Source organism: Pristis pectinata, chromosome 15, assembly GCF_009764475.1.
Source record: "Pristis pectinata isolate sPriPec2 chromosome 15, sPriPec2.1.pri, whole genome shotgun sequence".
Lineage (NCBI taxonomy): Eukaryota > Metazoa > Chordata > Chondrichthyes > Rhinopristiformes > Pristidae > Pristis > Pristis pectinata.
The window spans coordinates 617,724-628,505 of NC_067419.1; the positions used below are offsets into that span (position 1 = coordinate 617,724).

At 45.9% G+C, this 10,782-nt stretch overlaps 1 non-coding gene across 1 annotated transcript; it reads left to right on the plus strand.

Annotated features, from left to right (window-relative positions):
- The first annotated feature begins 8,220 nt into the window (after positions 1 to 8,220).
- Positions 8,221 to 8,291, plus strand: trnav-gac (transfer RNA valine (anticodon GAC)). Its single transcript has one exon. It is a non-coding gene; the product is annotated as a tRNA-Val (tRNA).
- Positions 8,292 to 10,782: the final 2,491 nt, after the last annotated feature.

The window sequence follows — 10,782 nt, forward strand, 5'->3', positions numbered from 1 at the left end:
TCTGCCACCCAGTGTAGGATCCTTTCCTGCAGTGCCCGCATCCTCCACAGATTCCGGGGCACACTTGATCATTCTAGTTATTGGTGATCCTGGGGCTCAGGATCTGTTATTACGGTTGTTCAAGCCTCCTTTGTGGGATGTGGGTTGTTGTTAACAGACGGATTTGTTGATTCAAATGTCCATTCATCCTCTCATTGAGTCCTGATGCTTGGAGGTAATATAGTATGTGTTACACCCAAATAAATGCCCTTACTGGCGGCCCAATATTTCACAACTCTTCCTCCAAAATGTTATCCGATTGTATGTCTGCGGGTTCCCCAAACAACTGATCAACTTCTGCAATCCATTCAGAGTATGGTCCTGATCAACTTTAACAATTGCCATCAGAAGACCTGAATAGATGTCAGCATTATTGAGTAATACTTTCTCATTATAGAGCAAGTATTCAGATAGTTGCCGCTGTGGCAACGGTTCAAGGTAATCGATCTGCCATGACGGGGCTGGGCCAGTTTTCTGTTAAATGTGGGCAGCCGAGCTTTCAGGGAGAGTTCTTCTCTTAACCTGTTGGGAAACATCACATGCAGTGACAACTTCATTCATTATGTACACCTCGTTGCTTAGCATATTCAATGGCACCGTACACTCCCAGATAGCCAGCCGCTTTACGTGCCCATTGTCCCATAGCACGGGAATCGGGCTGTTGATTTAGTTTACTTGAACTTGCTGGTCCACTTGATTATCAAAATTAGCGGACGGAGAAGGTTTTTACATGAATCACAGTTGGGCCGCTACCCAAATCTGCTCCCAGATTTATGTCCCCACAGGGACATTCCCTGTATCTGCCAGTTCATCTGGCACCACGTCACCCATATGACCATCCCATTCGCCACTGCCCACGAGTCAGTGAAAATATGCAGCTGATCTTTTGCGCGTTGCAGTGGCAAGCGGACTGTCACCAGTTCAGCTCGCTGGATGGAACCGCCCTCTCCCTGTTGCTGCAGAACTGTTTTTGTGACTGGGTTCAGCACGGAAGCTTTCCACCCCTTGAACATCTGCTTACCAGAGACCGGAGCCATCGGTAAACCAGGCGTGGCATTTGTCTGCCTCGTACTGTTGTTCAGATGGCACGCCGCACGTAACAGGAGAGGGTGGCGCTGGGATAGGGGGTTCGATTGTTTATGCGCACCTATCCAAGGCACTTGGGCTACACGTTCGAGAAAATTAGTGACCCCCCCCCCCCCCGCACCAGTATTTGTTCGTTCTGCAAGGTAAAACTCCAAATTTATAACAGAGTTTTGCTGCGTTTTCCCCAACCTGTTGCTGAGCCCTCCAAGAGCACCAACGTCATAATCAGGAGGTCGGTTCTCGTAGTGAACTGGCTTCCCTCTGTGGAGGCTTCTGTCTCCATTAACACCCAATAGCAGGCGGGCAGTTTTCTTTCAACGGTCGCGTATCGTTCATCTGCATCAGGTAGGTGCGGGACGAGGACCCGAGGGTAGTGTTCACTTCATTTTTTTTCAGCCATTAACTCCATGCAGCGCTGTTCTGATATACCGATACCCGTAACTGAAATGGCACTTCGGGTAAACGAAGGTCAAGGAGAATGGGCTGAGCGACTGCTTCCTTGGCAGCCTCGAATGCCTGGTTTTGCTCTTGACCCCATTCAAAAGCAGCCTTTTTCCTAGTTACTGCATAGAAATCGGAGCTGGGCAGTTCGATGTGGTTTTCCAGTAGCCCAGAAGGCCCACAAACCTTTGTGTTTCTTGCTTATTGGAGGAGATAGCAATTTCACTTACCTTGTTCCGTACTTTATCCGAGATCAATTGATGTTTGACACCCAATGGATAACGAGAAAATGGACTGTCTGATTCGGCTCGTACTCTCCGTGGATTAACCACGCATCCTCTGTCGTTCATGTGGCTTACCAGCACGTCAAAAGCTTCGGCTACGCGCTCTTCGGTGAGTCCTCCTACCGAGATGTCCTAGATATAGTGGGCTACTTGTATATCAGACGAAAGCGTACAGATATCCAGGATCCGCACTATCAGTCCGTCTCACAAGGTAGAGATATGCACATACCCCCGAGGCAATCTGGTGAAGCTGTATCGACGGCCTTCCCATGCAAAGGCATAATGATCCTGTGAGTCTGGCAACAAGCGAATGGAAAGGAATGCATTGTCCAGATGTATTACGAAGGACCACTTCTTGTCTCCCTGTGACATTCTTTCCACTACAGTCACTATGTCCGGGACGGCAGCAGTTAACGGAGGAGCATGTTTATTTAGTTGGCGATAATCAACTGTAATCCTCCAGAGTGTATTGTACCTTGAGGTTGCATGCCTTGTTTCAAGAACTCCGCTCTGGTGCCCGAGATCAACGACTGTTCGTCCGGAATCCGTTACTACTTCACACAGTGCTCGGTGACGGTATCGTGAGCTGCTCACACTTCGCTAATCCCACTAAAACCGTTGCCTTTAGAACTCCACACGCGTACTTTCCCGAATTAACCTGCAGTGTTTGTCCCTCCAGCAGAATGATCCCAATTATGTTTTAAGGTAACGCAGCTATCAGTACTCGGTCTTTCATCGCCCAATAGCCAGTCAAGCAGCCGTCTCTAATGTAATCAATCTTTGCCTTTTCCACTTCTGCCTTCAAAAGGACCAAATAGATTTCTTAGCCACTTAACCGGGGATTACCGCCTACATCAGCCTTACTGCATCCCGTACCTCCTTTTGACAGCAGAGCTCCGACTTTCGTTTTTCCATCATCTATCTGCATGAGTCCCTCTATCCTGTCGCATGCCCACCTCAAGGTAGTCACAACTGTGGTGCTAATACAGCTAAAAGGACCCCTCAGATTGACAGGCCCATGCCTAACTAAACTATTCACGTGCCTTTGGGTCAGTGTCTCCTTACGGGGTCACTCCAGGGTAAATCCCAATGTGTGTAGCCATATATCAGACCACCGTTATCTCCTCGTCTATGGTATAGTCGGGTGCCCAAAGTTTCTCCTAATCTACAGCAGAGGGATAATCCCTTAGTGCCGAGCGTCGGATTCTTGCGAACAGATCCGCAGGGTCAAAGTTATCACTTCGAATCTGGTGACGAAAACTGCCATGTATGGGGGGGGGGGGGAGGGAGGGAGGGAGGGAGGGAGGGAGGGAGAGAGAGAGAGAGAGAGAGAGATCACCACCGTTCTCTCAGTGAAGTACTGCTCAAATGCAGTTTTAAGAGTGTAGCAGTTAGCGCCTCGCGTAACGCCAGCAACCCGAGTTCATTTTCTGCCGATGTCTCTTAGGAGTTTGTACATTCTCCCTGTGACTGCGTGGGATTCCTCCGGGTGCACCGGTTTCCTCCCACACTGTGCGTTTCGATGTGCATGTAACTAATGAAGAAATCTCATTTTATCTTATAAATACTAGCTGCTGAAACAGAACCGTGTTGTCTTCAGTTGACATCCTGTTTTACACGCTGGAACATGATTTAACCATCTGAAACTGCATGTTGGAACATAATGTTACCACTGTCACATAGACGTGGTGGAAATCCGCGCAGAACTGGCAATTCAACGTTCCGTGACTCAAAATCTTGTGTCGTTTTAATGGAGAAAATAAAAGAGCAGTCTGCATTGCAAGATTAATTCAGTAGACCATGAATGCAGTAATTAACACAGAACAGAGAAAAGTGAACCACCGTGTCTGCGCACGCGATCAAGTCAATCTAACTGATCTCATTTCTCAGTACATGGTCGGAACCCCTTTCCCTTCCTGTGTCTCAATGCTTCTTAAACGTTACCGCGGTATCTGCATTTACGACATCCCATGACTGCGCATTTAGATAGCTACTACTCTTCTGTAAAATATCGCATAAATATCCTTTCAATTCCAGATATTTCCGTTAAAGATATGTCATCACGTATTTCACCTATCAATCCTGGGAAAAAGGATCTGCCTCTCTGCTCCAGAGACCCCCTGATGATTTTATACACTTTTGTCAGAATCCTCTTAGCCTCCGTTGCTTCTGAGAAAACAATAAGAGTTTGTGCAATCTCTTCTTACCGCTGAAACTCTACAATCCAGGCAACATCCTGTTGAACCTATTCTGCATCTCCTCCAAACCCTACGCATCCTTCCTGTGGTGTTTCGACCAGAACTGAACACATTACTCTAAGTGTGGCCGAATTCAAGTTTATCACAGCTGCAACGTGAAATCAAATAGGAGGGTGGGTTCAAATATTAAATTACGTAAGCCAAAAGTACAGTCACAATTCACATGAAATGAAGCCAAAAAGGTGGAAAGTAGACGAAAATCAATGAACCCACTATTAAAGTCTGCTGCACGACTCTCAGCTGTCAGTGGGATGTAATGGAGCAAAATGGTCGCAAACCATGGGAGGTGAAAGAAAAACAGTTTTAAAGTAGGTGGCGGGTGTAATGCTCCCCAGTAACGTAGAACATAGAACAATACAGCACAGTACAGTACAGTACAGGCCCTTCGGCCCACGATGTTGTGCCGACATTTTATCCTGCTCTAAGATCTATCTAACCTTTCCCTCCCACATTGCCCTCCATTTATCTATCATTCATGTGGCTATATAAGAGTCTGTTAGATGTCACTAATGTATCTGCCTCCACAACCACGGCCGGCAGTAAGTCACAAGCACTCACGACTCTCTGGGTAAAACACTTACCTCTGACATCCCCCTTATACCTTCCTCCAGTCACCTTAAAACTATGCCCCCCTGTTGTGAGAAAGGTTCTTTTGGTATCTCAAAGACAAAGGTCTGGACTCACTGTAATTTAAAAATGGTTTATTAATAAAGACAAACGCAGGGACAGAATGAATGGGGACAGATTCATACACACTCTCAAGCATAAAATCACGGATGTGGAGGGAAATCGCGACAGAGGGTGAGGTGCGCGCGCGCGTACACGCACACACACACACACATAAACACACACACACACACAAACACACACTCACACACAATAACTGGGTACAAATGATCAAGGAATAAACAGTACAATGTTTGGACACCCTGATTCTGGACAAACATTGGCTCTTTGGTCTCGGGAGTCCTTAACTAATTGCCCTGAAGCAGTGCACAGCTCACCTCAACATCCTCGGACACAGAAAAACAAAGAGAGAAAACCAAACATGCAGCACTCTTATGCTGCTGGGGGGCTGGGTAGCCCACCAAGGACAAAGGTGTTTTAAACGGGCCAATAGTAGATGTGCCCAGGAACAAGGGTGCTCGCACAGACCAATCCGAGTGGTCCAGCAAGACAAAGGTGTTTACCTAGTGGAGTGGAGCCAAACCTTGATTGACAGTGGTGTAGCTTCCGACCTAATAGACAATGCTATCATCCGACCATGGGGGCCAGTAGTGTTGTCACTGTCATCTGACCCCTGGCCTTTCATACTACACCCCCTCATGTTAGTCACTTACGCCCTGGAAAAAACGTCTCACTTTCCACGCGATCTATGCCTCTTATCATCTTGTACACCTCGATCAGGTCACCTCTCATCCTCCTTCTCTCCAAAGAGAAAAGCTCTGTCTCATTCAACTTATCCTCATAAAACATTGTCTCCAGCCCAGGCTGCTTCCTGATAAATCTCCTCTGCACCATTTCTAAAGCTTCCACGTCCTTCCTGTAATGAGGCGACCAGAATTGAATAGAATACTCCAAACGTGGTCTAATCAGAATTGAATAGAATACTCCAAATGTGGTCTAATCAGAATTGAATAGAATACTCCAAATGTGGTCTAATCTGAGTCCGATAGAGCTGCAACATTACCTCGAAGCTCTTGAACTCAATACACCGACTAATGAAGGCCAACACACAACACGCCTTCTTAACAAACCCATCAACCTGCGCGGCAACCTTGAGAGATCTATGGACGTACACCCCAAGATCCCTCTATTCCCCCACACTGCTAAGAGCACTGCAGTTAACCTTGTATTTTGCCTTCAAATTCGATCTTACGAAGTGTATCACTTCACACCTCCAGGGTGAACTCAATCTGCCACTTCCCAACCTAGGTCTGAATCAAATCAATGTCCTGTTGTAATCCGCAGCAAACTTCTACACTATCCACAACACCAGCAAACTTCCTGTTATTTGCAAAATTGCTAACCCACTCTTCCACAGCCTCATCCGAGTCATTTATAAAAATCACAAAGTGCAGTGGTCGCAGAACAGATCCCTTTGGAACACCACCGGTCACTGACCTAAAGTCCAAATATGCTCCATCCAGAACCACCCTCTATGGGCGAGCCAATTTTGAATCCACAAAGACAACTTTCCCTGCATCGCATGCCTCCCGACTTTCTGAATGAGGCTTCCATGAGGAACCATATCAAACGCCTTACTAAAATCCATGTACACTACATCCATTGCTCTACCTTCATCAATGTGCTTTGTCACATTCTCAAAGAAATCAATCAGGCTCGTGAGGCACGACTTGCCCCTCGCAAATCCATACTAACTGTACCTAATCAGCCGCTGCTTCTCTTAATGCCTATACATCCGGTCCCTAAGAATCTTCTCCAGTATTTTGCCCACTACTGAAGTAAGACACTCTAGTCTGTAATTCCCAGGGTTATCATGTGCTCCCTTTTTTAAACAAAGGAACAACATTTGCCACCCTCCAATCATTTGGCACCATTCCTGTTGTCAGTGAGGACGCAATGATCTTCGCCAAAGGTGCAGCAATGTCTTCCCTCGTTTCCCGTAATAACCTTGGATATATCCCGTCTGGCCCTGGTGATTTATCAATCCCAGTGTATTTCAAAAGATCCAGCACATCCTCGTTCCCCACGTCGACAGACCCTTTCTATCAGCCTGTTGTACTCCATCCTCAGACGTCATGGATTTTCTCACTTGTGAATATTGAAACAAAGTATTCATTCACTCTAGACCCTCACTCTAGTCATCCTCCTATTCTTTACCAACCTTGGGGTTTTCCTTAATCCTAATCTCCAGGGCCTTCTCATGCTCCCTTCTTCCTCTCGTCCATTCTTAAACTCCCTTCTAGCTACCTTGTAACTCACCAGATCCCTATCTGAGTTATGCTTTCTAAATCTTAGGTAAGCTTCTTTCTTTCTCTTGAAAAAAAAATATTCGACGTCTCTTCATCTGGACGGTTTCAGTTCAAAGGTCTGGCATGAGCAGGATGTTCTGGTTACATCTAGGAGAGCCTTTTGAGATGGGAACTCAGGAGACTCCAAATGACGCAAACTGGATCAACAAACAAATTGCTGGCGTAAATCAGCGAGTCAGGCAGCATCTGGGAGGAAAATGGACAGTCGGTGTTTCGTGGTAAGACCCTTCGTCTGGGTTTTTGGAGTTAGTTTATCGACAGGTCTGCTGGAGAAGGGGCAGTTCTCGAGCAAGAACTGAGAAATAAAGCCCGGGTGGGTGGTTGGAGGCTCAGTGGCGAGAGCTCTGAAGATGGCGGCAATAATTCACTGAGTTACGTAGCAGTTATGAACAACGATACCAGTGGTCCATAAATTAACATCCTGTACTGGATGAAAGACAAGTTCATTGTCATCAGCAGGACCTACCAGAGAAAACTGGGAACAGCTGCTTGGAATAAATGTACCTCCGTCAAATGGAATTCATTATAAAAGTGAAATAGTGAGAGATCAGTACCAATGTGTTCCAATAAGAGTGAGCTGTATGGAAGTCTAGCGACTTGGGACATCAAAGAACATCGAGACTTTCATACAGAAAAATAAAGGAGCACATGACCCGTATAGGGAACTGGAAATAGATGAGGCCTTTCAGGCAACATGTAAGATGTACAGACAGGAAGGGATGAGTGAGTAAAGTAGGAGAGCAAAGTGGTGGCACGAAATATTCCTGGCAGACAATGTTAAAGAAAATACCAGGACAGGTTATTTGCATATTCTCAGCAAATACAAGCGCGAATACCCAGGACCTAATGAGACGAGTCTCATATTGCAGGCGACAAAATAGCTGGTTCCATGACAGTTTTTTTTAAAATCTTCGCTGGCCACTGCTGGGGCACGAGCTATCTACAGTTCAAGAAATGTGAGACCTTCATTGAAGAAAGGCAGCAGGAAAAATCCAGGCAATTGAATGCCTCCTGGATATGCCGGTGGCCAGGAATTCAAATTCCTGAATAAATCAAAAAGTAGTTTGGGGAGAGCACTGCTGTTTATGGAGTCTACGTAGACTTCATGAATAACTTGCATTGGTGGTTCAGTGGTAGAATTCTCGCCTGACACGCGGGAGGCCAGCGTTCGATTCCCGGCCAATGCAATCACATCTTTTCCTTCGAGAGGCTGGTCATGGCACAAAGCAGCTCCAGCTCCCAAGTCAAACAACCATTGCAATTCGCTTGCCGACGAACCAGGTCCACGGCGGACCCCATGTCCCTGCCCCCACAGTGATCTTTGGATCATCGTGATGATACAACACTAACGTCAGACTACTATTTATTGCCCACAGATCCGCTGTTAATATTGTAATTCCAAGCAAACTCATCTCCAAACTCCTAGATCTGGGACTCAACACCTCCCTTTGCAACAGTATGATTGACTTCCTGATCAACAGGCCGTAATCAGTAAGGACAGGCAGAAACACCTCCTCGCTGATTACCCTCAACACTATCCACAAAGCTGCGTCCTCAGCCCCCAACTTTACTCTCTGCATATTCGCGACGGTGTGACCATATTCTGCTCTCACTCCATCCATAATTTTGCTGTTGACACCACTAGAGTGGGCCAAATCTAAAATAACAGTGAATCGGAGTACAGAAAGAAGAATATGTTCGCTGAAATTCCCGAGGCAGCGAGAAGTATTGATAGAGTACATGGAGGTGATATGGTGAGCTGTATCCAAAGCTCTCTGCAGTTTCTTTCGGTCTCGGGCACAGCACTTGCTGTACCAAGCCGTGATGCATCCAGATAAGATGATCTCTGTGGTGCAGTTATAAAAGAGCTTGTTGACATGGGGTTAAGACAATAACCTTTCCGTCAATGTCAGCAAAACAAAAGAGCAGGTCATTAACTTCAAAGGGAGGTGATGTACATGTTTCTGTGTACATCAGCGATGCTGAGGTCGACAGGGTTGACATTTTCAAGTTCCTGCGAGTGAACATCTCCAATAGACTTCCCTGGTCCAACCACCAAGATTGCATATCCAAGAAATCGAATCAGCGCCTCTACTTCCTCAGGAGGCCAATGAAATTTCGCATGCCTACTTTGCCCCTCACCAGTTTTATAGATGCATCACAGAAAGCATCCTATCCGGATGCATCACGGCTTGGTAGGGCAACTGCTCTGGCCGAAACCGAAAGAAACCGCAGAGAGTTTTGGAGACAGCTCATCACATCACGAGGCTCACCCCCATGGAAGCAATCAATACTTCTCTCTGCCTCTGGTAAGCAACAAACATAATCAAAGACTCCGCCACCCGGAAAATTTCCTCTTCTCCTCACTCCCATTCGACAAAGGAGACAAAAGCCTGAAAGCACAAGCTACCAGGCTCAAGAACAGCTTCTATTCTGCTCTTGCAAGACTATTGAATGTTTCTCGTGTACAATAAGAAGGACTCTTAAACTCACTATCAACCTGCTCTGCTTTCACTCTACTTTCTCTGTAACTGTAACACTTTATTCCGCATTCTGTTGTTGCGATTTCCTCGCAATACCTCAATGTACTGACGCAATGAAATTATATGTGTGGATGACATTCAAAGGAAAGTTGTTCACTGTAACTCGGTACATGTGGCAATAATATAGCGATTTGCAATTTATAAATTGCACATTCACAATTAATTGGATGAAAGGCTTCCACGTGGAATGCCAAAAGTTTAGTGCCATGTGATGATTCGTTAAATTGGCAAATTAGATCCAAAGTTGATTGAAAAAAGGGAACGGGGCGAAAGTGAAAGATTTTGTGATTGTGCCCCTGAGACACAAAGATTAGTGCTGTGACCCTGACTCTCTGAAAAATCCTTTACTGATTTGGAGACGAACTTACAAGGCAATTTCTAAGATTACATGGACATGTAATGGTTGTTTTGATCGTAAGGAGGATACTTTTCAACATCCAAAAGATTTGGGAACAGCATTGATTAGCTGGTAAGTTGGGTAGAGCAATGTCTGGTGGAACGTCATCTCGATCAATGCGTTGTGATGCACTTTGGCAGATCTAAAAGGCTATAACTTGTTCCCTGAAAGTTTGGGTGACAGGGAATGTTGAAAACAAAACGACCTTGGTGTGCAAGTCCAAAGGTCATAGCACAGGTTGATAAAGTAGTTATGAAGTAGACCAGTGAAATGTCCAAATCCACAAATATAGTTGGGCCAGACATTCAGTCTGAGCTCAGTGATACTGTGGCAGATGTCTGTGTTACTGACCACAAGCAGGTCTGTTGATTATGATGGGGAATTCAACATGTGTCGGTTCGCGGAAGGGAAACAATATACCAGAAGATTGAATGGAGAATTGGTTTCCCGTCTCGACCTTATTTGTAGAGTTGTATTAAAAACTTACCCCAAACTCAGTACCCTTTTCAGGGACTAGCATTGACCCTCTAACTTGGAACCCAATTGATCAAGCTGAAAGAAGTATTTGGAAGACTACTAGCCATGGGAGCGATAACTCCGCACTGCGGTCATCAGTTAAGGAACATCGACAGCAGCTGTCGAGGACACAGCCACTGAGGACAAACACTGAGGGCTCTAACCAAGTGAGCGAAGACGGCACCAGTATCACCTGAGGCAGGAGATCAACCTACCTGGAGC